A 26,475-nucleotide genomic window follows, 5' to 3' on the forward strand; every position below is an offset into this window, starting at 1 on the left:
CAAACATCTTCAAGAACTAGAAACAGGACAGAAACATGAACAGGTGGTAGGGCTGGAGTACAGATATATTGTGTCCTCAACTGGCAGTGATGGCCAGGAATGTCTCTTCCTACTGGCTTGGTCACTGCTTCTGTGTTCTTCTCAATATCACCTTAGGGTCTATGACCTGTGGTGGGTTGAATAGCATCCCTCCCAAATTCACGGCCATCCAAATCTCAGAAGGTGACCTTCCTCAGAAATAAGGCTTTCGCAGACGTAATTAGTTGAGGATCTTGAGATGAAAGCAGCCTGGATTTAGGGTGGACTCAGTGACTGAGATGTCCTTATAATAAGAGGAGGATACATAGAGACACAGAGAGGAGAAGGCCATGTGAAGACAGACGCAGAGACTGGAGTTATGCAGCTAGCGCTCAGCCAAGGTATGCCGAGGAATACCGGGAACCGCCCTAAGTCAAGAAGAGGCAAACAAGGATTCTTTCCTTAAGTCTTCTGAGGGGTCATGGACTTGCTGACACCTTGATTTAGGGCTTGTGGCCTCCAGAACTGGGAGAGAGCAAATTTCTGTTGTGTGAAGCCACCAAACCTGTGGTAATTTATTATGGCAACCCTAAGAAACTAACGTATGCCCTAGACTTCTTTTGAAAGACCTGTTGTGGACTGGTGGCTGGGTGTGGGGGGCACATTGAGGCAACTGGGAAGGGAGGCTTGTAGAGGCATACAGAGAGACAAATGAGGACAGAAGTCAAGAGCGAGCGAGCGAGACAGACACACAAGCAGAAAGTGAGTGAGAGTTTGTTCACATGCAGATGTGAGAGAAATAAAGCCTAAATCCAAACCCAAACTAAAAGACTTCCTTTCAAAAGGAGTCTGCAAACATGAATTCATAAACACAGGAAGAAAACCAGCTTTAAGAAAAACAGCCAACAAAATCAACTACCGGGACACAAATGTACCACAGATGCGATTAATTTTATAGCAGTGTCTGACACACTTTACTTATTTATTTCACTATTAAGTGAGGTTTCCCACATTTTACACCATAAATTCTATGATAGTTGATAGCGATATAGACTTTAAAAGAATTATGTTTAGGATGCCCAAAGAGATAAATTAAGGTTTCACATCTACACAAAAAAGAAATTATGAAACAAAAACAAGCAGAAATGAAAAAATAATAGATGGATATGAAAATAATTATATAGAACTTTATGAGCTGCAGAGAGAACAACAATAGAAATATTTTCCAGAAAGGTTTTCTGCCCGTGAGAAAGTAAGTCCTGGGAAGATTTTTGGCTGATGAGCTAAGATGGCCCTGGATATTTTGGTCTTCGGGAAATCCTTGATGGAAAATCTGGTCCTTTGGGGGACATGCTTACACTTATTGAAGATGAGCAGGGAAGGGCCAAAAATTTCCTCTTTCATCTCAAGCTGGTTGAATTTGTTGCTCTATTTTTTGTGTGTGTGTGATGATTATTGACCCTGAGCTAACATCTGTTGCCAATCTTCCTGTTTTTGCTTGAGGAAGATTGTCGCTGAGCTAGCATCTGTTCCAATCTTCCTCTATTTTAGGTAGGATGCTGCCAGAGTGTGGCTTGACAAGTGGCACTAGGCCTGCATCCCAGATCTGAACCTGTGAACCCCAGGCCCCTGGAGCAGTGTGTGAACTTAACCACTATGTCACTGGGCCAGCCCCTTGTTGCTCTATTTTAAATGCTCTGACTCGGACCCAAGCAATGTGGCTCTGAGTTTGTGTTATGGACAGCTGTTGCCATTTCTTGAAACCACCACTGGCCTTGGAGTCAGGAGTAGGACTGTTGAGGTGGGAGTGGGCAGCGATGGGGGAAACTGGCACAAATTCGCATGGGCTGGGGCACATATTCAAATCTCGTGTAAAGATTTCTCGCTGATCCACCCTTACTGTGGGTCCTGACCCTTGACAGACCTGATCAGGTTTACAAAAATTCTGACCAGGTTGGTTATAAATAAGCTAATCCAGGCACTACTCCTCTGTCAGCTCTGAAGAGCTATAGAAATGCGTAAATTGTAAACTTAAAATGAAGAGCAAGCATTTTCTCTCCTCCAGTGTCGTTGCGCTTTGTGCCGGGAGTGGATCTTTGTTGACTTGAAAACTGAAGCTAATTGTAATGTAGTATATTAATCCAAATTCTTTGGCTATGTACACAATACTCTAATGTTAAGATAGAAAAGCGAAAAATGGCATAAAAACTCATCATATTTTGGGAAGTAAAATAGCCTAGAGACTGTCATGAAATGCTGACACTGATTGGGTTCTCTGGGCAAGGAAGTGTTCTAACTGGTTTAAAAGTAGAATGGACTTTGGCGTCAGATGGCCTAGGTTCAAATACTAACTCCACCACACAGTGGTTGTGTGAACTTGGATAAGTTATTTAGCCTCTCCAGGCTTCATTTATTTCGTATAAAATAGGGATAATAATGGGCACATTGTAAGGATTCTATGTGATAATATACAATGTTTAGTCTCTACTTCTCAATTGTAAGAGCAAATAAATTTCCTTTATTGTTTATGCTGTTGAGTGGAATTTCTCTCTTAATTGCAATTGAAAGCATCCTGATACAAGTATTATTATTGCTACACGCCAAAGAACTGACTCAGTTTAAAATGGTGGTTATTATCGGCAAAATATTTTATATTAATATTATTGGAAAAATATTCAGGTGACTAATTTTTATTTTTCACGTGAACATTTGAGTTTAAGAGTTGGGTTAAGATCGTATTTCTGAAATAATGAAACTGAGCTTTAGCCACACTGATTGGGAGATGGAGAAGAAAAAAAATCGAACTGTAAAGATCAGATTCCTCCAGACACCCTCCGTTGCCATGGGAACAATAATATATATCAGCTACTACTTATCAGTCATCTACTGTATTCCAGGGACTCTGCTGGGTGCTTTGCTTACATTCGTTTTTAGTTCTTTCTTAGAATTATTTAATATGAGGAAACAGAAGCTTAGAGAGTGGTTTTAGGGCTTAATACCTAAAACAGTACCCAGTACAAACTGAGCTCTCAATAATTAATTGTTGCATGTTAATTAACAGCTCAAGTCCATACAAAACCAGGGTGCAGACCCCCTGTCCTCTTTCCTTTCAAGTCTCTGCTCCTGTCACTATACGACATCGCTTCCATGCATCAGAAGTTCCATCCCATTATTAGTAAAAATGTGTCCACTGATCTAATTTACTGGATAGATATGTCAGGCAAGTAGCTGTCAACTGAGAAAGTTTAGCTTTATCAGAGTCAATTCCTAATTTGATCACATTTGCCATTTTTTTTTTCAGAAGCTCAACTTAGATCATTGCCCAGAGCAAGATAAGATAAATGAACTCCAGGTTGCTAAGCTCAAGTAGTTTGTTGTCCTCAAAGGAATTCTTTCTGTTACAAATTACATGCCTTAAGTTGACATTCAAACCTTGCCCCAAAGACTTTAAAAAGAGCTGAAAACTTGTATTCCAGACCTAACTGTGGTTATTCCAAATAAAGTTTTGGAGTTCTTGCCCAACCTTGAAATGACTATAAAAATATAATTCTTCTTTCAACTTTTCTTAAAATAAAAAAAATTATCTAGAATAAAAATATGCAATTTATAATGAAGTTTCAGTAAGTGTTGGTATGGATAGATGCTATTTTTTAGCATCCATTAGTTGTGAAATTGCAATATTTTGAAATATTTTATCATGCTTGGATACCCCACTTGAATCTTATACAGTAAATGATGGTCAAAAGTGTTCTGTGTCTATGAGGAGTGGCTTTATTTTCACCAAAACAAAAAAAAGAGAAATGGCAGGTATCTAATCTTGTCGAATTTTATAGCCTTGGATACTTTCTATGGCAGCTCTTTTGTTGCTGAGTGTAAAATTCAAGGTCTAGGTTGCCAATGGTAAATGTAAAACCCAGGGGTCCTCTGGGACCAGAGTGGTCAACATGGTCTTTAAAACTTCCCAATAGAGCCTATATGGTTAAACAATAAATAAATCAGCATTGTTGGAATATATATAATAACTACTACGTATTGAACACCTCTTAAGAAGTGAGAAAAGTAGGCTAATGAATTGCAACATGCATATTTGTTGAAGCTGGAAGACTAGCTTATTAAATATGCTATCCTGTTCTTTAACCACTCAGTTGCCTGAGCTGTACGATGGAGAATAATCATAACTACCTTGTAGGCTGTTGTGAGGATTAGAAATATTGTATTGCACATAAGGCTTTGCGTATGTTAAGGTTTCAATACACGTCATTGCTGTTGTCATTATTAAATTTGAAAGGCAAGTTACTTGCCTAAGGTCATTGCTCTGCCCAGGAGTGGCAGAGCCAGGACTTAAACTCTGATGTAAAGTCTACCAAGATGTCCTTTGTTTTCTGGTGACTTTCTGATGTATGATAGAGAAAACTGGCACTGTGGGACTTGGGAACAGCGGGAGATCCATTCCTGGGCACGGACAATCAGAGCTTCATGGAAGCGATAAGATTTGATCCGTGTCTTTAAGGATGAATAGGACTTTGATAAATGGAAATAATCAGACTTTTCCTCCAGGCTCTTTAGAATCTCAGTAGCATACATAGTGATGACAAATAGGTTTCCCTATTAATTTCTTTACAATAATTTATTGGCAGAGAGCTGCAGTTGATCAGTGAGCCAGAGGGAAAAAAACCCAAAATTTCAGATGTTGCATGCCAAAAGACCTGTTTCATCCAATATGGCTTACACAGATGTGTTTGCATGGACAACTATATATCTTGTTTAAGTCAGAGACGTGGTGGGCATTATTGAAAATTAAAACCGACTTGCAGGATCTGAGCTCTAGCCAAACTTGGCAGCATCTCGTCAAATTCCTGTTTATGTACCTCCCATCCTAGGTTTACACAGCTGTATCCAAGAGGATATTAATGGTCACGATAGCCCTTTAAATTGCCTCTTCAATCCCCACATATTCTCATTTTTGTTCTTCAAGAGATTTCATCATGAAATTCCTCTCATAACTAAAGGACGTGTTATTTACAATGTCACAAAGGTGTTGGAGAATAAACCTCACTGGATGAGGGTCTGGGAGATGCATTTTGACTGGATTTTTTTCAGTCCTCTTCAAAATAGTTCTTTCATAATGTCTGGTCTTTGAAGAAAGTCCTGGGAAATACATACGAAGCTGAGTGCACATGATGCTTGGTAGAAAGTAATTCCTCTTGGGATCGTTGAGTTCTTTGACACGAGTCATCAAATGTAAAAGAGCTTTTGACAGCATCCACAAGCATGTCTCCATCTCAGTGGACAGAAACTTCATCTTATCCAAGGATAATTGGCATCAGAAAAGGAGCTCTGAAAGCAAAGCCGCTTTACAAGGTACCAACATATCCTGGCGAAGTTAATCAATCATTCAATCATCAAATGGTTTGATTGGAATGCGATCTTTAAACAAAGACCAAAAATTATGTCAACAGGGGTGCTTTCTCTTACATTGAACACAGTGAAGGTTATGAATCTCTGCACTAATTAGAACAAGAATGTATCAAGTGTTGACTGTTTTCTACTTTTCTTTTTGCTGTGATTTTTCTGGGTAAACTATATAAAGGTGCCAAATACCATTTTTCACTGAATATTTGACTTTAGCAGCTTGGTTATAAACAGGGGAATTTTTGCAAAAATATTCAACCGTTGATCTATTTTTCTTAGAACCTCTCCCAATCCTCTGATACTGGAGTCATCCCTCCTCCTTTTTAAAAATAATAATTTCATTGAGATATAACTCCCATATCATACAATTCATCCATTTAAAGTGTACAGTGGTTTTTAGTATGTTCAGAGTTGTGCAACCGCTACAGAAATCAATTTCAGAACATTTTTTTTATCCCAAAATAAACCCTATACTCCTTAGCTGTCACTTCCCATTCCTTGCCTCCCCATCCCCCTGGCCCCAGGCGAATAGTAATCTATATTCTGTTTCTATAGGTTTGCCTATGCTGGCTATTTCGTATAAACAGAATCATGCAATATGGTTTTATGTAATTGACTTCTTTCACTTAGCATAGTTCATCCATGTTGTGGCATGTATCAGTATTTCATTCTATTGTATACCATTCCAATGTATGGATATGCCACATGTTGTTTATTCATTCATCGGTTGGTGAAAATTTAGGTTGTTTCCACCTTTTGGCTATGGTGAATAGTGCTGTTATAAATATACATGTACACGTATTTGGTTGAATACCTGTTTTCAATTCTTTTGAGTACATACCTAGAGGAAGAATTGCTGGGTCTTATGGTAACTCTAGGTTTAATCCTTTAAGGAACTGCTAGACTGTTTTCCAAAGCAGCTATATCATTTTCATTTCCATCTAGAGTGATTCTCTTTTGAAACACTTATTTACTATCATAGTCATTTGTTTTCTTCTTCAACTGCTAACTTGTCTAATTCTCCTAGATCCTCATTTATGGATGATTTTGCAAAGAACCAAAGCAGTTTTCCAACCTAACCTCACCAAAATTGTGAAATTCTGGACCTGTATCAGGATTTGTCATTTCACTTGCCAGTAGATTTACTGTCTAGTGACAGATACTTGCATCCAATTTGCATATTTCTGGAAATAATTCCATGAAGTAAATATTAATTGCAATTTAAAGGTGAGCAAACTTAGACCTAGACAAGTTGATAATTAGCTAGTAGACTGTTGAACCAGTAGTTGATCTATCGTAAAGAATAGAATTGGCTTTACAGGAAAAGTAATAGGTTGAAGGGTAGTTTACTCAGAGGCGCTACTAAACTTCTCTAAGCCTCCTTTTAGGCTCCCTCACTTATTCTTCACAGGAACTCTAAAGAATAATATAGAAGTTAGGATGTTTGGGCCTAAATGTGGCTTAAGCCACTGTGGGTTATGTTTTTTACATAATACAAAGTCTTAGGGAACGCAGTTACTGGGTTGGTTTGGCAACTCAACATTGTTAGAGCTTCTGAGTCTATTTCAGTGTGATTGTATTCACTTCTCCCTCATGGTTGCAATATGGCTGCAGCAACTTCAAGCATCATGCCCTCACCCTGCTGTTCCCAAAGAAGGAAGGGAGGGAAGATGTTTCTTTCTTCTTGTGTGTTTCTTTCATTATATTAGGGAGGGCTAATATATATAATATATTAGTGTGGAGGGCTCTTCTGGTTTGGAAAAGGTATGGAAGAATGGCTGCTAGGTCAGCAGTTCACCATGCCTGCTGCAGTTGGGAATAATATCCTGAGCCTGAGATTTGGTTCAGGTAATGTGAATTCTAAAGTCTATGCTATAGCACATGGTCTCAGAGGCGATATGTCCTACTTGAGAAAGGTAGATAACTATCTTGCTTATCATACTGCTACAACTAAGAGAGAAATAAATGGTTAAAAAAACCAACATTTACTTTCCAGAGATAAGACTATTTTTGTTTTATGTGTCATGAAACAGGTTTTGGAGGTATTTTGTGATGAATTACATATTTTGTTTTGCTTTGTAAAAATTAAAATCTCTCTTCCTCTCACCTTGTTTTTCCAAAATAGATTATTTTGGGAAGACATAAACTGAGATTTTAGAGTTGGGCAATTGCTCTTTAGTTACTGACATTCTGGATTTTTGCTTGAAGGCAGGTGAACCAAGTGACTTTATTATTCCTTCAGCCACACTAATATATTTTCCTTCTGAATAGCCATGTGCTCACCTGGCAGATGAGCAAAATTTCACGGTAAGTCACTTTCAATTCCTTCCTTCAAATACAGTCATGGTGTGAAAATTAAAGAGATAACACTGAGGGTTTTTCATACCTTATCTCATTTGACCTTCACAGCAGCCTTATTGGATACCTATTGATCTCCATTTTATCCTCATGAAAACTAAGGCATAGAGAGATTAAGTAACTTGTCCAAAACCACACGCTAGAAAATACTAGAACTAGGTCTTGAATCAAAGGCTATCTGATTCCAAAAACCCATATTCTTAATCACATGCTGTATTCCCACTACATTGTAATACTATTTGAGCTCCATGTCTGACATTCCAAGATGAGACAAAGTTATACTAGAATTGCGATTAATGAATAGATATGTTAGTATAAATTTTTTGGGCTTAGGTCAACTTTGTCTAAACCCAATGATACTACTAAGAACCCTATTGTACTTGGAGAACTAAAGTCGTGCCTAGGAGTACATTTTCTATTTCAAACTCTTAAGTTTTGTTGGTATTGTAGGGAGGGATACTGTGGATAACTTTAGTAGCAGATAATCCTCCAGAAAATACTATTTTATTTTTGAATGATGCGGTAGCCTCATAAAGAGACCTACTGAGAAACACTTAGATCAGATACATCCAGGAGACTCCCTTCTGCATGTGTCTCCAAAGTCCTATTCAGGACAGCCTAACTCTGTCTGAGTGTGGGCTGTGGAAACTATCGGTAAGACTGGTGTATCAAAAGGCCAAGAGTCTACAATCCAGAGTGAACCATCTCTGGCACCTGAGGTTTCAAAGAGCTTACAGAGGTTTCTGGCTTTGTTTACAGAGGAGGTGGCCTTTATGCTTTGTGGGGACTATGTGTCTTTTTGTTGAGAAGGAGTCCTTTATCTCAGGACCCCCTTTAGGTCATGTCATGCTTTGTGTATTCCCATGTTGCCTTTGGACCCAGAACCTAGTACAATGATGCTTCTGAGGCCAAGTGTTTTTGTGTCTTAGTTCCTCTTTCCTCTTCACTCTTCTGCCTTGATGACATAATCTTCTCCCTTTATGAGCCCAGAGTTTGTAGAGGATGGTGTTGTTAAGTTAGGCAGGCCCATGTCTGATATTTTCCAGTTATGTGACATTGGCTAATTTACCTACTTCTCTAAAACTCAATTTCTTCACCAGTAAAGGAAGAATAATATAGAGTTAGCTGAGGATCAAATGAGATCATGTCTGTAAAGGATCTTGAACAAATAATTGCTCTACTGATGCTGGTTTCCTACCCCATCTCCCTATGCAACAACTTAATCATCCAAATCCCCTGTTTAGGAAGTTGCTGGTAAACCCAACCATACTTATACTGAACTGCAACAGATGAGAAAGGCTTAAAGGGTGCTATTGCTTTGGCCACATTTGACTGACATTCGAGAAAGAATTTCAAATGGTAGAATTGCAAATATCCTCAAGATAATGAGAGGAGATATTTAAGAGAGCATGGGGAACTTTCCGGAGTTTCAGAAATCACAACATGGGGGTCAGTCTTTTCTATTGAAAAATATTGAGAGAGATGGGGAAAAAGTGACTTTTCTGAAAATTCTAGAAGGGTTAGATGAAGTTGAAGTGCTCTTCAAGGACTAGATGGACAAAGTGCTCTTTGTTTCTTATCTTTCTTATGTGATTTCTGGTTGCAATTCAGATCAAGATTGGGGATGGCGGCTTTGTGCCTATTTATCATACCACAGGACTCAATGAATATTAACTAAAGTCCCAGTGACTTAAGAGTGCGGGACTCCATGGTTACTGCTCAAGGAAACAGTTTGGATCTAAACAGTTTCTGATGTGCAGGCAAACTAGCTGTTGTAAAACTCTGTAAAGGAGAAACTCCTAAATTCAGGCTGTTTATCAAACAGTTTAATTTTCTAGGAAGACAGGAAAGAGTAAACCAATATGATGAAGGCCTTCTGCTCAGTTTTGTAATAGAGAACATAAAATATTTACCTTGAAAAATTGTTGACTGGGTCCACAATTCACATAAAATTATGCTACCTTTCAGAATATGTCATGGGAACATTTTTCGTCCCCTGTTTGGAAATTGCTCATTTTCAAAACTTCATGATTCATTTCACAATCTCTCTTCGGAGTTAAGCAGGCAAAGTCAACAAACTTGTTCTGAAGTGGTAGTTTCTGATAAAGGTCATGAGCTCAGGCTTTGAACTTGTTTTCTACTGGTTATCTGGAAACAGAATCTGAGATGGAGTTTTGTGTATATGAGTTTTATCAGAGGTACACTTGGGGACAAGACATGTAAGGGAGGGGGAGAAGGAGAACTGGGCAGAAGGTGAAGTTTAACTCTGATGCGGGTGCAACAGAGGCTTCTGAAGATCCCATGGGAAGTTCTTTGCAGTCTCCCAAATTGAGGCAAGGTGGTTGGACGTTGATGCCTTTTATCAAGGGGCAAGGCATCTCCCTTTGTTGAGAGAGCTCCCTTTGTGAAGGGAAATCCTGGGAGAGGACAGTTATGAGTTCTCAGCAGCCAACACATTGGCCGGCATCTAGAGTGTCCAGTATAGGAGTCATACTGGCCTGGCCTGAATCTAGGAGCTCCATGGTTTAGTAGTTGTGGGAATTTGAGCAAGACATTAAAATCTTTGAGACTATGTCACAGAACTTTGAAGGTTCAATGAGGTTTACTGCTTAGTAAAGTGCTTGGCATATAGATAATGTTCAATAAATGTTGCTATTATTATTACATGGTACTCTATGCAAGTATTAATGGAGCCCTTTGTCCTGAGCTCTATACTCATATATCTAATTGCTGACTTACTTCTTATACCTGGGTGTGCTACAGTTTCTTCAAACTCCATCTCCTTTACTCAACTTGTTGTCTACTCCAACCCCAGGCTACAGTCTGAGAGAATGAGAGTAATTCACACAGAGAAATAGCTATGAAAGCAGAAGCGAGAGACAGAGTGACAGAGAATGAGACAGAGTGAGAGCCAAAATTTTTGATGATCTGGAGACCCTGAAGCCAGATCTTCCCCCGGACTTTCCAGTAACATGAACCAGTTCTCTTTCTCATTAAACTAGTTTTAATTCAGTTTCTGTCACTTGAGATCAAGAGTATTGACTACTGCTTCATGTTTCAGGTTTTGTCCCCCTTGACTGAATGAAACTAAACTTTTTAGTCTGCCCTCTTACTGAGAAGTTCCTTGAAATGCTAAGTAGCTCAAAGTTTGTGAGACCCCCCTCAAGGTAAACTCCCAAAGGAGGAGATAGCTTACAAATTAAACACTTTCACCCTGCTCTACATTTCAAGCCTGTGACAGAGGGAAGCCAGAAGAGCCGACAGCAGGAGTCACTCCTTGCCAGCCTCGGGGCTTCAGACTCATTGATTTAGAGTCCAGGGTGGACCCTGTGTAGCTTTGGGATGGGTTGAGTGTAACTTTGCACTGCCAAAAAAATAGTATGCTATTTTATTGAGGGGAAGAAGTTAGGGATGATGTTGGGCATCTTTGGAAAAAATAAAATACTCAATCCTCTAAAGCTTTTTAAAAAAGTTTTATGGGTATTTCATTGTATATTAATAGTCATCTAATGACAAACAATTTCATAGACAAGGTTGCTACTTGATAAATATTTTTAAAGCTTCTAGTTTATGTATATTTATGAAAGTGTTAAGGTTGAGTTATGTCAAAAGACTGTAAAATCTATATTTAATTAAATCACAAAGTTTCCTTATTCCGTAATCTGGTTCCCTAGTGGCTAAGTATGGAGTAAAGAGTTTTACTCTTTGTAAGATACAGAAGTTGTATGTATATAGCTTTGAAGAGAATCCAGAATAATTCTCAGGCTGCTTTCTCCTCTGAACTCTTATACTAGTTGCCTGTACACATATCACTCATTTTAAATTTAGCATATGCTGTCTTGTATTTTAACTTATTTTTTTTAATTTGAAAGGTATACACAAAATAAAATGAATATAAAATTAAAGGTAGCCAAAAAATAAAACAAGAGTTCTTTTCCTATAAGTTCCACCTTTTCTGATTTTTAATTTGTACAGACTGTTTTGTTCTATATTTTCTGTTAATATTGTTATTTTAATGATAGCCAACTGCAATATTTCATTAGCTAATCTTCTAATTCCAACTGAATTTTCCTTAATTATATATATTACACATATAATTTATATATGTGTATATCCATACATTGTTTACATATGTATATGTACATATGTGTAAATATGTATAAATATGTATATACATGTATGTGTATATAATGTGTGGATATACACATATACAATTTTATACCATATACATATATATACTATATGTATACAATATATATAAACATATGTACATACACAGAGGATTCTCAAATAGATTGCAAGCCTTTGATGGCAGAAATCATATATTTCCTATGGCCTTTGATCTCTAGTGCTAAGCACGGTGCTTTGTACTTTGTAGGAGCTCAAGAAGTAGTGTTTTATTGGTAATTATCATAATGACAATGCAATCTCTTGCAGATCTAAGAAAAGGATCTAACAATTCATTAGAACCATCTCATTCTAACGAGATTATTTATGATGAAAGTGCAGGCAGACGCTGGCACTCCCTCTAGATGTCTCATTAACTATCAGTTTTCTTATAACTTCATGGAGATTTCATTGGTCAGGAGAGGTTGAGCTTTGAGAATTCAACTATGTCAAGAATATTAGCAAAATGGATTTGAATCCGTTCAGTCTAAGGCTAGAAATGTCTAGACCCCTGGAAGACAGAAGTAGGAAGTAGAGGAATAGAGAAAGAGATATGAGGAAAAATGAGAATATTTCTTTGTCATTTTAGTATTTCTTTCTGTAAGAATTCTACTTTCTACAGCTCATATACCTCTGTCGCTGTCTCTACTGCATGAGTCCTTCTCATTTCCACATCTGAAATAGTTTGTGGAAAGCACAAAGTATTTAGCAACCAAAGACTGGCAACACAAAGATTGAGCAGCAGATGCAATAAGTAGGAAATGTTATCAAATCATTTAGGTATCCATTTTTGAACAGTCCCTAGTCTCACTCTGGGGTAGGTGAAAGAAGAAAATATGCAAGTAAAGAAGGAAAATAATAAAATAATAAGTATTCATCCATTTTTCTCATTAAATAAATATTTATCTGTTTCCCACAGTGTGGCAGGCACATTATACAGCATTTCATAGCTTAAAAATTACAACCATAAATATATGTAGAGCTGCAGCCAGACTTTGGGGTGAAGCTGGAAATCCTACTTAGGGAATATTAAAGGGACCTAAGAATTGTCTTAGAAGGGACAGAGGTGAGGAAATGAAGAGTGTTTTATTTCAACTAGATTTCAGTCCCTCTTTTTTACTTTTCTTCCCTAATGCTATTTTCATTTTTTTCTTTAAAGATTTTAGTTTTATGTAGGTATGTTAAAAGAACAAATTCTTACGGTAGGTTATGTGAGAATTAGCTCATCATCAGCCATTTTTCAGTGACAGCAGGTTGAAGCATAAATTGTTAGCAATTAAATTAATGAAACCCTTGGGCCTTCAGAGCTACATTCATCTAAGAATCTCTAACTTAGAATATTATGGAAAAAAGGATGATACAGACTATCAATATGTTTTCCTTTGCCTCTTGGTGAACTCTAGCAGTGCTAGTGTACGTGAGCTCGGGAGAGTTGCAACTGCAGGGGCCAGTAATGATTCTGAAGAGGTGGTCAGACCCCTACAACCAACTAATATCTACATTGATAACTTGGTAGGGTTCTTTATTAAAGTGAGTGTGTGTTATCATATTAACCTGTTACTCCTGGCCAGTCCTTCTTAGCTTCCAGAGTGTGGGTGAGAGTAATGAGGGTTCGGCAAATGTGACAAATGAAGTCTTTAAATAGAATTAGACTATCAGCTTTGAGGAGGTCCTCACTGGGTTGGCCAAGGGAGGACAATGGCTGCTGAACTCTATGGTTGGGAGTCCCTATCCCTTGATTTTGCTCTCTCATCTGCCATGACTGAGCTGTTTCAACGTGACCAAATCACACAAATATGCTGAGCCTGTAAAATAGGAGTATGGGATGGTCTTTTAGGCCTCTTTTTTCAGTGTATAGTAGGCTACACAACCTAGGATTGTATGAGTACACTCTATGATTTTGCACAATGACGAAACTGCCTAACGACGCATTTCTCAGAATATATCCTCGTTACTAAGTAACACATGACTGCACTTAGTATTACAACCATACAGATACTGAGGTGGAGCCAGACTTTGGGATAAAGCTAAAAATTCTTTTTTGGGATGATTAAAGGGACCAGAAGTTAGTGCGGGTAGCTTATGGGAAGCTGTGAGCAGCATAAACAAGAGAAGTAAGGGATCTCTCTATCAATCATAAAACTTCGTAAAAATTGCCCTACATCTGATTTTCTATAGGTGTCCTAGACTGGGTAGGGATTCAGGACACAAACCCTTACATCATCATTCCAATTAAAGTCCAATCATCTTAAAATGAAAGTGAGCCATCAGTCCATACATATTTTTTACCCTCTGCTCGTAAACATAAACACACACATTTGTGCTTCGTTTACTCTGGTTTTGCGCTGTGCATCTTTCTCTATCCTTTACTCCAAGGTAAAGTTCCTTTGAAGGTGGAAGATATATCTGGTTCATCTTTGTCTCCTTTTAGGAAAGTTGCATTTCCTAAAGTAGGTTCAATGGGAACATTATTGGACGTTATAAAAAAAATGGGGGTCCTGTGTCAAACCAGTTTGTGAAAACCAGAAGGGAATGTAGAATACATGGTTTCCTGCACAGGACATTTTTTTCTCATGATACCTGCCTTAGGATTACTGTTTCTTGGGACACACTTTGTGACACATGCCTAAAGAAGAATAATTTGTATTAAGTAGGAAATGTTAAATACAGCAGATGATTCTAATCCTCTTCTTCTCTTCAAACTGGCCTAATGGGCATCATGTTTTATTTCACTGGTGTTCTAGAAACTGGGATAGAAATTTGGGATAGCCATGGGGTCACTTATTGAAAATTCAGACCAATGTGCAGAAGTATTTATTGTTTAGTAGGTCAACTTCTGGCACAAATGATGGGTGTCGAATGATGTGGGAGAAGAAGAAGAAGAAGAAGAAGAAGAAGAAGAAGAAGAAGAAGAAGAAGCAGAAGCAGAAGCAGAAGAAGAAGAAGAAGAAGAAGAAGAAGAAGAAGAAGAAGAAGAAGAAGAAGAAGAAGAAATGGAATGCACTTGGAGAAGCACCAGGAGCAGACATTAGTAAGAGAAAGGAGATAACACTGGAAATATACACTATCTTAAATCAGGTAAACTAATCCTGGACAACTCCCTTAAAGCTGGCTGCCCAGACCAGGAAGAAGAAGGAACCAGAAATCCAAGCTGGGATATTGAAGAAAAAAATGGATAAGTGCCCAAGAAAATAATCTGGGGAATAAGAATGTAGGCAATGGATCTAGTCTTGTACACAGCAAAAACTCAGTAAATATTAATTGAGTGAATGGACACCAAAAGCTAACGGAAGTTGCTATTTAACAGAAGGCTTTTTGAGTTGGAGGTTTTGTACATTCTTTCTGCTGAGGATCAGACATGATATCAGACTTTGGGTGGGCTGGGCTCTGCAGGAGGAGGAAAATCAGGTTATCTCAACGGAGTGGAGCAAGAAAGGAGCAGGGAACAAGGCAGCTCTCAGCTGAACGTCCAGGCGGAGGGACCTGCCAATAAACCAGCCTCTCTAGTCTCTCCTCTCTCTTGCTGAAATGTGCTTCAAAGCTGGTAGTTTTCTGTCCACTTTGGGTTGCTTGCTTGTCACTGAACACAGACATATTCATCGCTTTAATAGGGAATATCTGTAGGTAGCATGTTTCACACATATTTACATAGAAAGTTTACAACCAACAGAAAAATTGCTCTGATGAGTATACAAGGCAAGAGATTAAAATGTACAAACACACTCAAGGCGGAACAGAAAATATTTGCCTCATTTTCTCCTGTCTTGAGGGTGGATGATTAAGACAGTATGAGAAAGAGTTCCTCTTCTTTCTCTATTTATTCTGAAGTTTTATAGTTCACTGTTACAATCATACTCCCATCCACTTTTTAAATAGATTTGTAAAAGATGCCTGTTTCTAATGCATGCTATGTAATATTCTTCTAGCATGTTCACAATAGGATAAAGCTAACAAAATCAGGGGAAAATAGTGAGATTTAATGCATAGTCAGATGATTAAGAGAATCAGAGTGTCCGGGCTTATTCACCGGCTCTGACACATACAAGCAGTGTGACCTTGGGTCACTTTTTGTGCTTCAGTTACTTCATCTGTAAAAAGAAGGTAATAATAGTGTCTCCCTTATAGGGTTGTTTAGGGATTAAATTAGTTAATATATGGAAAGCACTTAGAAATGTGCCTGGCACAGAGTAAATGCAACAGTACTATTATTATTATTATTATTAAAGAAGATAGTCATAGGGGCCAGTGGATTGGGTTAGATTTGTCTTGTGTTCTAATATCAAGCTGCTTGCAAGCTCTTTGCTTCAGTTTCTGAGACTGCTGAATAATATTAGAATGCTAGGTTTCCTCACTCTCCACTTAATTTTTATCTCAGTCTCCTCAACAGCCTCTCGTTTCTGTATCTGCCATATTTATGGTTCTTTCATTCAATCAAAATATTTACTAAACACACACTCAGTGCCTGACATAGTTTTAGACCCAAAGGAAACAAGGCAAAAGGCAGTACCAAATGGCCACCTTGACCTGGACCCTGATGAAGAAGATTGGAAAGACGTCTTGTCTTGTAGAATGGAAGTTCTACTTCAGGGAGACAGAGAGTAAGCAGGGAAACAAACACATATGAAAATTCCAGAAATATCTGTGAAGAAAATGAAGCAACATGATATGACAGTGACTGAGTGACAGAGAAGAGTCTCAATTTCATTGGCTTCCCAGGCTAGGGAAGACCCTGCTAAGAAGATTCTTGGTTTGGGGAAGTGATGCAGAAAAGATGAGAGCTTTTTGTTTTTTTTTTTAATAAGTTCATTTTGGACTATGGTTTTCCGCCCAAAAGAGAAGTTATCTAAACCAATGCTATCCAATAGGAATATAATATGAGTCACTTATATGATTTTAAGGTTCCTTGCAGCCGTATTTAAAAAAGTAAAAAGAAATAGTTGAAATTGATTTTAATATATATTTAAAACAACATATCTAAAATATCATTAGTTCCATATGTAATCATATGAAAAAATAGAGATATTTTACATTCTTGTTTTTCGTACTAAGTCTCCAGTATGTATTGACGCTTATAGCACATGTCAATTCTGACTCAGCACTGTTCAGGTGCTCAGCAGCTACAGGCGGCCACAGGCCGCTGCACTGGACAGCACAGGTCTAGACCATAGGTTGGTAAACTGAGGCCCTTGGACCAAATCTGGGAAGCCACCAGTTTTTTTATGGCTTACTAGCTAAGTATTGTTTCTACATTTTAATATGGTTAAGTTTTAAATGGTCCTATAAGTACCTTCTTATTAGCCTTGGTTTTACCTTAAAACTTAAAACATTTACTCTCGGCCCCTTTAAGAAAAAGTTTTCAGGCCTTTGACCTAGATAATTACAGCAATTACCACAAAGACTCTGAGGCCCCAGAAAACAGGATCCATTTTACTCCATTTTCCATCCCCAGTAATCAGCACAATGCCTAGAAATAGTTGAAGCTCCACATATTTTTTAAAAAATAAATCGATTTATATAAAAATGCTCTGTTCAATAGATTGTTTGAAAAAATGCTAAAGTCTATGAAATGATGTTTGGGGACAGTGTGTTGGAAGAATATTCTAGACAGAGGAAACAGCATAAGCAAAGGCACTGAGAAGCAGGGGCACAAGAAATCAAGTCTGGTTTTGGAAACTACAAATAGTTAATATGACTAGAATATTGAGGGCATGGCAGCAGAATAAAGGAGGTGAGCTCTAAAGGTGGGTCTAGCACACATCTTCAAAGGACTTACAGCCATACTAACACTTGCAGATTTTATCCTGAAGGCGAAGATCTCAAGTACTTATAGGGACCAGGTAGGTGAGAAGAGGCATGGGCTGCACACAGGATGAAAGGAGGCAACCGTCAATCAGCCTCAGTGCAAGGAATGTTACATGCAAGGTTCAAATGTCAGAGCCAGCCCTGGTGGTCTAGTGGTTAAAGTTCTGCACTCTCTGCCTCGGTGGCCCAGGTTCCTTTCCCAATCGTGGAACCACACCACTTGTCTGTCAGCTGCCATGCCTTGGCGGAGGCTCATATAGAAGAACTAAAAGGACTTACAATTAGGATACACAACCATGTACTAGGGCTTTGGGTAGAAGAAAAAAAAGTTCAAATGTCAGAACAGGGGAAGAAGAGGGTTGGAACCAATAGCTTTTAATGTCCCTCTTATAAACTAGAGACCCCTATGGGATTCTATGATAAACCAGAAGGAGCTGGTTCCATATACTACCCCCGAAAGCAGAAATATTATCATTCTGGCTAACTTGAAAAATTTGCAAAGTGCTTCCAGGTGGCTTGGGTTTTTCCTCTTGATAGAGACTACCAGTTTGATCCAACTGCTGGCGTATCTGAAAATATTTGCCTTTGGTTTTCCATACATACCTAGAAAGAGATCCTGTCTCAAATGCTATTTCTTCCATGAAGTCTTCTGTGATCTCTTTCCATCCAAGCTGGGTGTAATCTCTCCCTTCCTGGATCATACATTGCACTTAATCTGCACCTGCCTTATGGCAGTTACACTTGCCACCTTGTGACATAATCTTTATCGTGCATATATCATTCCTATGCTAGACTGTAACCTCTCTGAGGGAAGGATTCACTGGCATGTAGTTCAATTTCATGACTCCCAACACGCCCAGTAAGCATGTGCTGATAGCATAAGCATTTTGTTGGGAGGCTGATGAACACGTGAGACTTCTTTTGCCTGAAATGGCTTGTTCTGGTGCTGCACAGAGCTAGGGAGCAGGACTCCATAGTCCCTATGGTCTCTTCCTCCCCTATAAGTCCCTGCCCATCTTTACTCTTAAACTCAGTCATGGCAACATAGGACTTCTATTTTTCTACTGAAGCCCAAAGAAATTAAGTATTCATTTTTTGGTAGTTAACCTATGCAGGAAAACAATTTTTCAGAAATCTAAAAAGGTATCTTGGTACACATGAAATTTAGAGAGTTAAAAAAATAAATTTGGGGCTGATTAGATAGAGTCATAGCCGTTACTAAAGTGTGCTTCATGAAACATTAGTTCTGTGAGTTGTTAATACATTTGGCTGAAAAGGGGGAGAGGCGTTGTAAGTTTGAGAAATGCTGGGATAAGCAAAATTAGTTTTTGTTTGAATGTAGAACTTCTCAGAACTTTTGTGCATTGCAAGTCTTCTGGAGGAGACTAGGGTAGTCAGCGTTTCCACATTTATTTTTAAAATTACAAAAATAGATTTCTCAATGAATTGCTTGAATGGCTAATGTTCTTTGGGATACATATTGGGACAATTATATCTCTTGCACAGCTAAGCATGTAATAGAATGTATTTTGAGTGAATGAATGAATGAATGGATAGTGAGTGGGGGACAATGGCATCACTATCCCTCCAGACAGCCAAAGAGAGTGAGTAGCAGAAATCCGAATACCTACTTCCAGTTCCATTCCCATTATCTTGGCCAGTACTCTTCTTTGATTCGGGGCTGATTGATCCTCTCTCTCCAGGGCAGAAAATCTAGTTGCCTTTTCACAAGAACCACAGCTCTTGAAACCTGACTAGCCCTCTGAACAAGGCTTTAGTGGCAATTGCTACCTGCCTGAACTTCTGGTGGTGTTGCAGCTAATCGCATTTCTGGGGACGATGCTGCTGTGCTGAATGCCTGATACATACTCTTTTTGGGAGAAGAAAATGGCAGTGAATGACCTCAAGCGTAAGGTTATAGAGATAGCACCAGGCGATCTGCAGTCTCTGGGCTTTCAAAATGTCCCCAGGGCATGAGCCAATGAGAATATTTCCTTTCCTTCTCAGGATTACAGTACATTTGTTCATAGTATGGAGTTGCACTTTAGGAGTCATGCAGGCAAGGTAGAAGGGAGACGTAAAAGGGGGACGAGGAGAGAGAACTGCCATGTTTCCCTCACACCAAAGAACAGAGAGTTCATTCAGGGAAGCTTGTTGGTTACAATCTCCCAGCTGACTTCTGTGTGCTTCAGTTATAATTAACTTCTATATATTTTATTGGGGTTAGTGACTTGTCAGCATTTTTGGAACTTAGTCCTAAGCATTGGGATGTAATAACACTATTTGTCTTCCATATGGACACATTTTAGGGTGATGGGTAAAGATGAGTCAAGAGCACCCACACAATTTCATCAAACTTCCATTTATTTCTTTCCTTTTAAGAAAGCGTAGGGTAGGATGTTTTTCCTTCTTCTTTTGCTCAGCAGAAATAGGAAAGAGAAATGCTTAATGGAAAGCAAGTGTGCCCTTAAGAAATTCTTGTGTAAGAGTTTTAGATCAATGCTCAAACTAATCCCACGCTCCCAGAAATTGACCTTCCTCTCGCTGTACATGATTCCTTCTCCCATAGGGTGGAAACAGGTTGATTAACCTCCTTTCACTCTGCAGTGATTCACTGCAGTGGAGAGAAAAAGCACTTAAACGAAGTATCTGAAGTTTTGGTTCTAGCATCTCCTAAATGTGCAGTCACTTAATCTCTTTGATTCTCGTTCCCCTATCTGTAGAATGGGGCGGGGGGCAGTTAAAACATGTACATGTATTGTGCACTTACTCCCTGCCAGGCCCGACGCTATGCAATCTAGATACTTTAACTTGCTTAATCCCCACAGAACGAATGCAGCGAGATAGGTGTTCCCTTTTGGAAATGAGAAACCTGGGATCTACTCAACTAGATTAGGTGACTTGTGTGAAGTCACACAGCCATGATTTAGTGGAAGCGCCCAGGTGTAAGTGACTCTACAGCCCAGGCACACAGCTACTAGACTACACTAATATCCTGGTGGTTGTGAGGAAGGAAAAAGATGCCCGGAAGTCCACTGTAATTTGTAAATCCCATAAAAACATGAAGTGTGATCACTGAGTAGCCCTCCTAGTGGTCACTGAGGACTTGGTCCTGTGGGAGGTACTGAGAAGAAAACTACAATGTGTTTCCTGATTGGGGGCATTGCCCCAAATAAAAAGCTTTGTGCTTGGCTGTTGACAGAAGGAAGAAAGTAGAACATAGGGAGAAGAATGACAACCTCATCTTAGCCTAAAGGCCTGGCTTGGTCAGCTCCCATCTATCACTCCAACACCACCTCCTATCACCCACCCTGGGGTTCACAAGGCTACATTAGTAGGCTGCTTTTCAATTTCTTCTGTGTCAAGCCCTCTCCTGCTTCAGGGCCTTTGAATTTACTGTTTTCACTGCCTAGAAAATTCTTCCTACAGCTGTTTCCTTCCCATTCTTCAGATCCCAAATCAAATGTCAACTTCTCAGAGAAACCCAGGCCACCCAATTATTTTGTTTATTATATTTTTCTTTGTTTACTTGTTAATTGTTTGGCTCTTCTGAACAGAGACTCTTGCTCACTGTGCTGTATTAGTGACTCTCACAGTGCTCGGCTCTTACTAGGTGCCCGATAAATTAGCGTCGAGTGAAGCAATTAATGACAATGTTTTAGAGGAGAGCAGTGAAACCTGGGCAGGGTCCTGAGTCATAGGCTAACCTATTCTCTTCAGTCTCGCTGTGATTCCTCCTGATCATTTTTATTTGGAGAACAAGATAAGAAAATTCTTATTTCTTCATTTCTGTACAGGTTTTTCCCCTCTGTTCTAATGTTCACCTGCCACCTTGCTTCCTGCCACTGTCTTTGGAGAAGGTGTAAGTTATGGGAAAGAGTAGGGAGTTACACAGAACTGGGGTAAAATCCTAATTCTATCAGTTACAGTGTGACCTTGGGTATGTCTCTCAAGCTCTCTGAGCCTAAGTGTCTTCATGTATAAAACACTTCATAGGATTATCCATGTTTAAATAAGATGTTTGGAAAGAATTTATAACAGAGTCTTGCAATTTTCTTTTCTTTCTCCCAAGGAATTTAAATTTCTTGGAAATAAATTTTGGTCTTGAAGGATGCTGCCTGTTAATTGGCTATCACTTGATTTGTCGATTGTTGAAGGAAAAGAAAACTGGAGGAAGAGAGGAAGAAGACTCATTTTATGTGATATTGTGATGTCCTAGAGGGCAAAGATTTTTGTCAGATCTCACATCAAAATCACCAATCCTTGCTAGGCTACTAGTAGGAACAAAAAAAATAAAATAAAATTAAGAGGGGAAGTTTAGATAGTGATACAAAAAAAAAAAAAAACCCAGAAAATTTCAAATCTTTTATGTAAGGAATCACTTAACCTGCTGCCCTGAAATATGACTACAACAAAAATTTCATGAAATGGTTCAAAGAAAAGCTTAAGAAGTCCAAACACGGCACTACAGCCCCAGGCTTTGGTGACGATCTCTCTATCCTGAAGGGTCGCTGGATAGTGCCGGGAACCTTGGAATTAGGCATTATGGGTTTATGCGTATGTCCAAACTCATCACGACATATACGTTAAATGTGCGCATTTTTTGTATATCAGTTATACCTCAATCAAGCTAAAAAAAGAAAAGAGGAAAAAAAAGAAACTGAGCCAGCTTTAATGCTCTACTAGGGGTTTTCTGATATGTGTAGATCTCTGCATCTTCCTAACATACTCAGTTTCTGATTCTTGTAACTAGGACTAAACCAGGAACATTATTAAAAAGAGGGATATCCTTTTTGTTGAAGTAGAAAAAAATAATTCTTCCAAAACTGAGTGCACGAAAACTTAAAGTCTCTGAGTCTGAATCCTTTCCTCTTAACTTAAATCAGTAGGTAGAAGGATTACATATGATAAACATGTCTTTATATTTATATAGATATAAATAAAGAAAAGTGTGTATGATATCTGTTTATAAATAATAATGAACTGTAACTAACAGATAAAAGTTATCAAATTACTGATAACTTTGTCTAAAGTGATAGTAAAGGACATTGATAAGGACAAGATAAGATAGTCTCAACTTATCAGAAAGGTAATCAGGACTAGTTTTCATTTGCCCTAGTGACATATTACTTCCTAGTGAGCAAATAATGTCAATATTGTTTTATTTTATCCCATATAACCTTCTGGAAAAGAAATCAATGTTGATGGAAAAAATTGCATTCATTTAAAGAGATACCACATAGAAATGCCAACTAAGGGCAAAACTGCTATTTCCAACATTTTCTACATGGGATTGGTGTCCTCTGCCCATGGTGTCGAGCTTATTCGTTTTTCTAAGTTAAGTTGCATTGGCTCTGCCAGGATTGCTGTTTTCTCTATTTATTCACAGGTAGTGACACTCCAATGATTTATTTCTCTTAATTATAAGATAAGATGTGAACCTTTATAAAATAGATAAGAATTACAAGATAAGATGTGAACATTTCTATTGGTTAAAGGGTGGGCATATTATCGACTTCTGATGTTCAAGCCCTTGCAATTGTATAGGAAATTCAATATTCTACTATTCACCTTACAGTTGTAAAATTTCAGTGCTTCTAGCACATAAGACTATTTGTTTTAATTTTTTTCACAAAAGATTAGAGTATAACCAGAAATTTTGTTTCAGAGATAAATCTTTGAGGTTAGAACATCACAGCAAATCTCCAAAAAGAAAAAAACCCGACAACTACAGAGACTATTTTGTCTAAGTAATTTTGACTTGCTTTGAAAACTAAAGGGAAAGCTTTTAAACTCATCAGCCCATAATCATAACATGCCCAGCTCACTCAGGTGCTTTGCTGGTGGATCAATAGCTCTGCCTTCCCTTTGCTCACTGTGATGGCTGATGAAGCTCAGTGTCTCCCATGGAAAGACAAACAGCCAATGTAATGGAAAGATAATTGCAAACAAGTAAATTATTGGAATTGAACAGAAAACCAATTTTAGGGCACAGCTTTTCTTCCGCACAAAGTTTTCTTGTTTGTTTGGAGTCATCTAACACTGTGAACAGGTTCAAAATGACCCAGTCCAATGTCAGAGCATTGGACAGTGAAGAAGAACTCTCTCTTTGGGCAGTCACTTGGAAACTAATTATTAAACAAGACGAAGGGGATGATTTTCCAAATACAACGGCAAGATTGAAAGTTTGGAGGTTCCAAAAGGTTGCAGTGTTTGTTTGATTTTTAAACTGAAGAATGTATGCCTCATTTTTAAGTTTGATGAAAATGCAGCATTTAATGAAGGCAGATCTTAGATATTTTCAGAGCACAGGAAATTCCCTGCACATTGCATCCTAAGAATAGCTTAGAAGCAGCAGAAGAGCAAAGGAAGAAGCGATTCTGAGTCATTCATTGGTTTCTCGGATGAAATGTAGTTAGCCGTCAATAAATTGCTAACGGCTATATAAGCTGTCAGACTTTAGGTGAATCAGCCATACATTGCCATTATGGTGGGCACTTCTTCCTTTTGTAAAAAAACAAACTACCCCCCTCAAAACACTTTCATTAGGACAGATGCTCTGAATGTAAAAATATATACAGTGTATTCTGCTCTCCTAAACTTATTGTTAATTATTGACCAGGAATATTTCCCACTTCCCAGTTATGGCTCTCATAATCTGTTTGTGTTGCCTGTCGTATTTCTCCTCATGTAAATTTAATAATATTTCCAATGTTCTTACCAGTTCTTTTTTGAGTAAAGCCAAGGCATGTCCAATGTCTGAGCTTGATCTCTTTGGTCCATCCTCCTCTTTGTCATACCGGAAGGAGTAAATTCCCGCCTGGACACAGTTGTTAAATGTGACAGATTTTGAAGAAAAGTCTTTTAGCTGTGTCAGAATAATCTCCATTTTTCTAAATTTAAATTCACCTGAGGATAAAGCTCTGCCAAGGTAGGTTTAGCTTTTGCTGAGTTATTTAGATAGTCTGGAATGTAAAACTTTGAAAAGTTGCAAGGGCTCAAATAGCAAACACTAATGTAACATACTTGAAATTCTGTTAACCGATAAGAGACTACTCTTACTAAAACCTGGAGTTCTCTCTCTTAGTCACTCTTGACATTTTTTTCAGGGAAATGCTCTAGAAGTATAGGAAATAGCATGACAGGATGTATGCTTTCCCAGCTGAGAATGCTTTTTTGAAAATTCTCAAAAAAAGCAACTATCTAGGGCTCTACAAAGAACTGAAAATCATGGATTTTTCTTACCAAGCATATGAACAAAAAAATCCGGATCTTCTTAGGATATTGGTGATTAAGATTTTGAGGTCATAATTAACCCCTTGACCCAAACTTTTCATTCGAGAGAAAGTTGAAGTATATAGTTTTTCCCAGGAACCAAATTAGTTTGAATCCTTAAGGCTTCTTATTAAGAACAACATTAAGCCGCATTTATAAACGCTTACTATGTGCTTAGCACTATATTAAGATATGTATGCATATTTTGGTCATTTAATCCTCTCAAAACCTTACAGGGCAGATATTTTCATGAGGCCCATTTTACAGGTGAGGAAACTGACGGTTAGAGAGAAAAAGAAGTCATCCTGGGCAGTTTTCTTCCAAAGCTTATGTGCTTATATACTATACAATAGAGCTTTCTAGGATTTTGACAGATGCATTTAGAAATTCAGAGAAATGCCATTCTGAGGTCTTGACATCTTCTAACTGATACCCCAGCAGTAAGTCATACATTCCTGCATGCTCTTGATGCCAGTGCTAAGCCAATGTGGGCTACTGATCCCCTAGAGGACTCCCATTGTTGGGAGTGGGCTGTTTCCCAAGGGGATGGCTGCATGCTGGCAGGGGTCACTTCGTTTACGGTTGATTAATAGGACAAATATGTACTTTCCAGTTTCACTCCTTCATAGTCACATACCTTATTATTTCTAGATATACTTGATTATTTAAAGATTCCATAAATTTGTGCTGCAATTGTATGCTCTCAAGCCATTGATCATAGCACCCTAGGCCTCAGCCCATCTCTGATGATCACATTCCTTCCTACTCATGCTTTAAGATCTGGCTGAAAATCTCTTTTCCTGTGAAGACTTTTTTCAGCTTCTTAGACATGATAAACTCCTTCATCTACTGCACCCCCGTGACACTTTGTCCATACCCTGTTCTTAGCACTTGTCACATTCTAAGATGATTATTTGCTTACCATCTGTTTCCCTAGATAGATCATGTGTTCTCTCATAAGAGGGATCGTGTTATTTAATCAGGGCACAATGCTAGGTACATAGCAGGCAGTTAATATGTTTTTGCCAAATGAATAAAGGGTTTGATGTAGTAAATACTTTATGAAGACTGAAATTGTAGTTGTTTTGCTTTTCAACTTCTAAAAGCCAGCTGACTTATTTGACTTTACATTATTTCCACATTTACAAAACACCTAACATATTTTGAGCATGTGTCTGTCATGGAGCAGCTTCATCAAAGTTTTGGAAGGTCTAAACCTCTTTAGAAAGCCTTGCCAACCTCCCAGGAGTTTCTGGTAGTTTTGCACAGTTGGATATTGTTTAGCTGGGCTTCCTGCTTTCATAAATGTCAGAGGAAGCTTTGCAATCCTAGGAGGTATTGGCAGAAGGGGCCACATGAAAGGGAGGGACTGTAGTTCTCTGGATATGTATTAAAATTAAGGGTAACTTCATTCAGCTGCTGTAAAAAACAGTTTGATGGTTC

General features: G+C 38.4%; 1 long non-coding RNA gene across 1 annotated transcript in view; it reads right to left on the minus strand.

The window, feature by feature from the left end:
* The window catches only part of LOC138915433 (uncharacterized), a 37,779-nt gene extending 13,048 nt beyond the window's left edge, over positions 1 to 24,731 (minus strand). Inside the window, exon 1 of the long non-coding RNA XR_011421364.1 lies at positions 24,479 to 24,731. This is a non-coding gene — a long non-coding RNA (uncharacterized lncRNA). The remainder of the gene's footprint in view (positions 1 to 24,478) is intronic.
* Between the last annotated feature and the right edge of the window lie 1,744 nt (positions 24,732 to 26,475).

This window comes from Equus caballus, chromosome 9 (assembly GCF_041296265.1).
Source record: "Equus caballus isolate H_3958 breed thoroughbred chromosome 9, TB-T2T, whole genome shotgun sequence".
Lineage (NCBI taxonomy): Eukaryota > Metazoa > Chordata > Mammalia > Perissodactyla > Equidae > Equus > Equus caballus.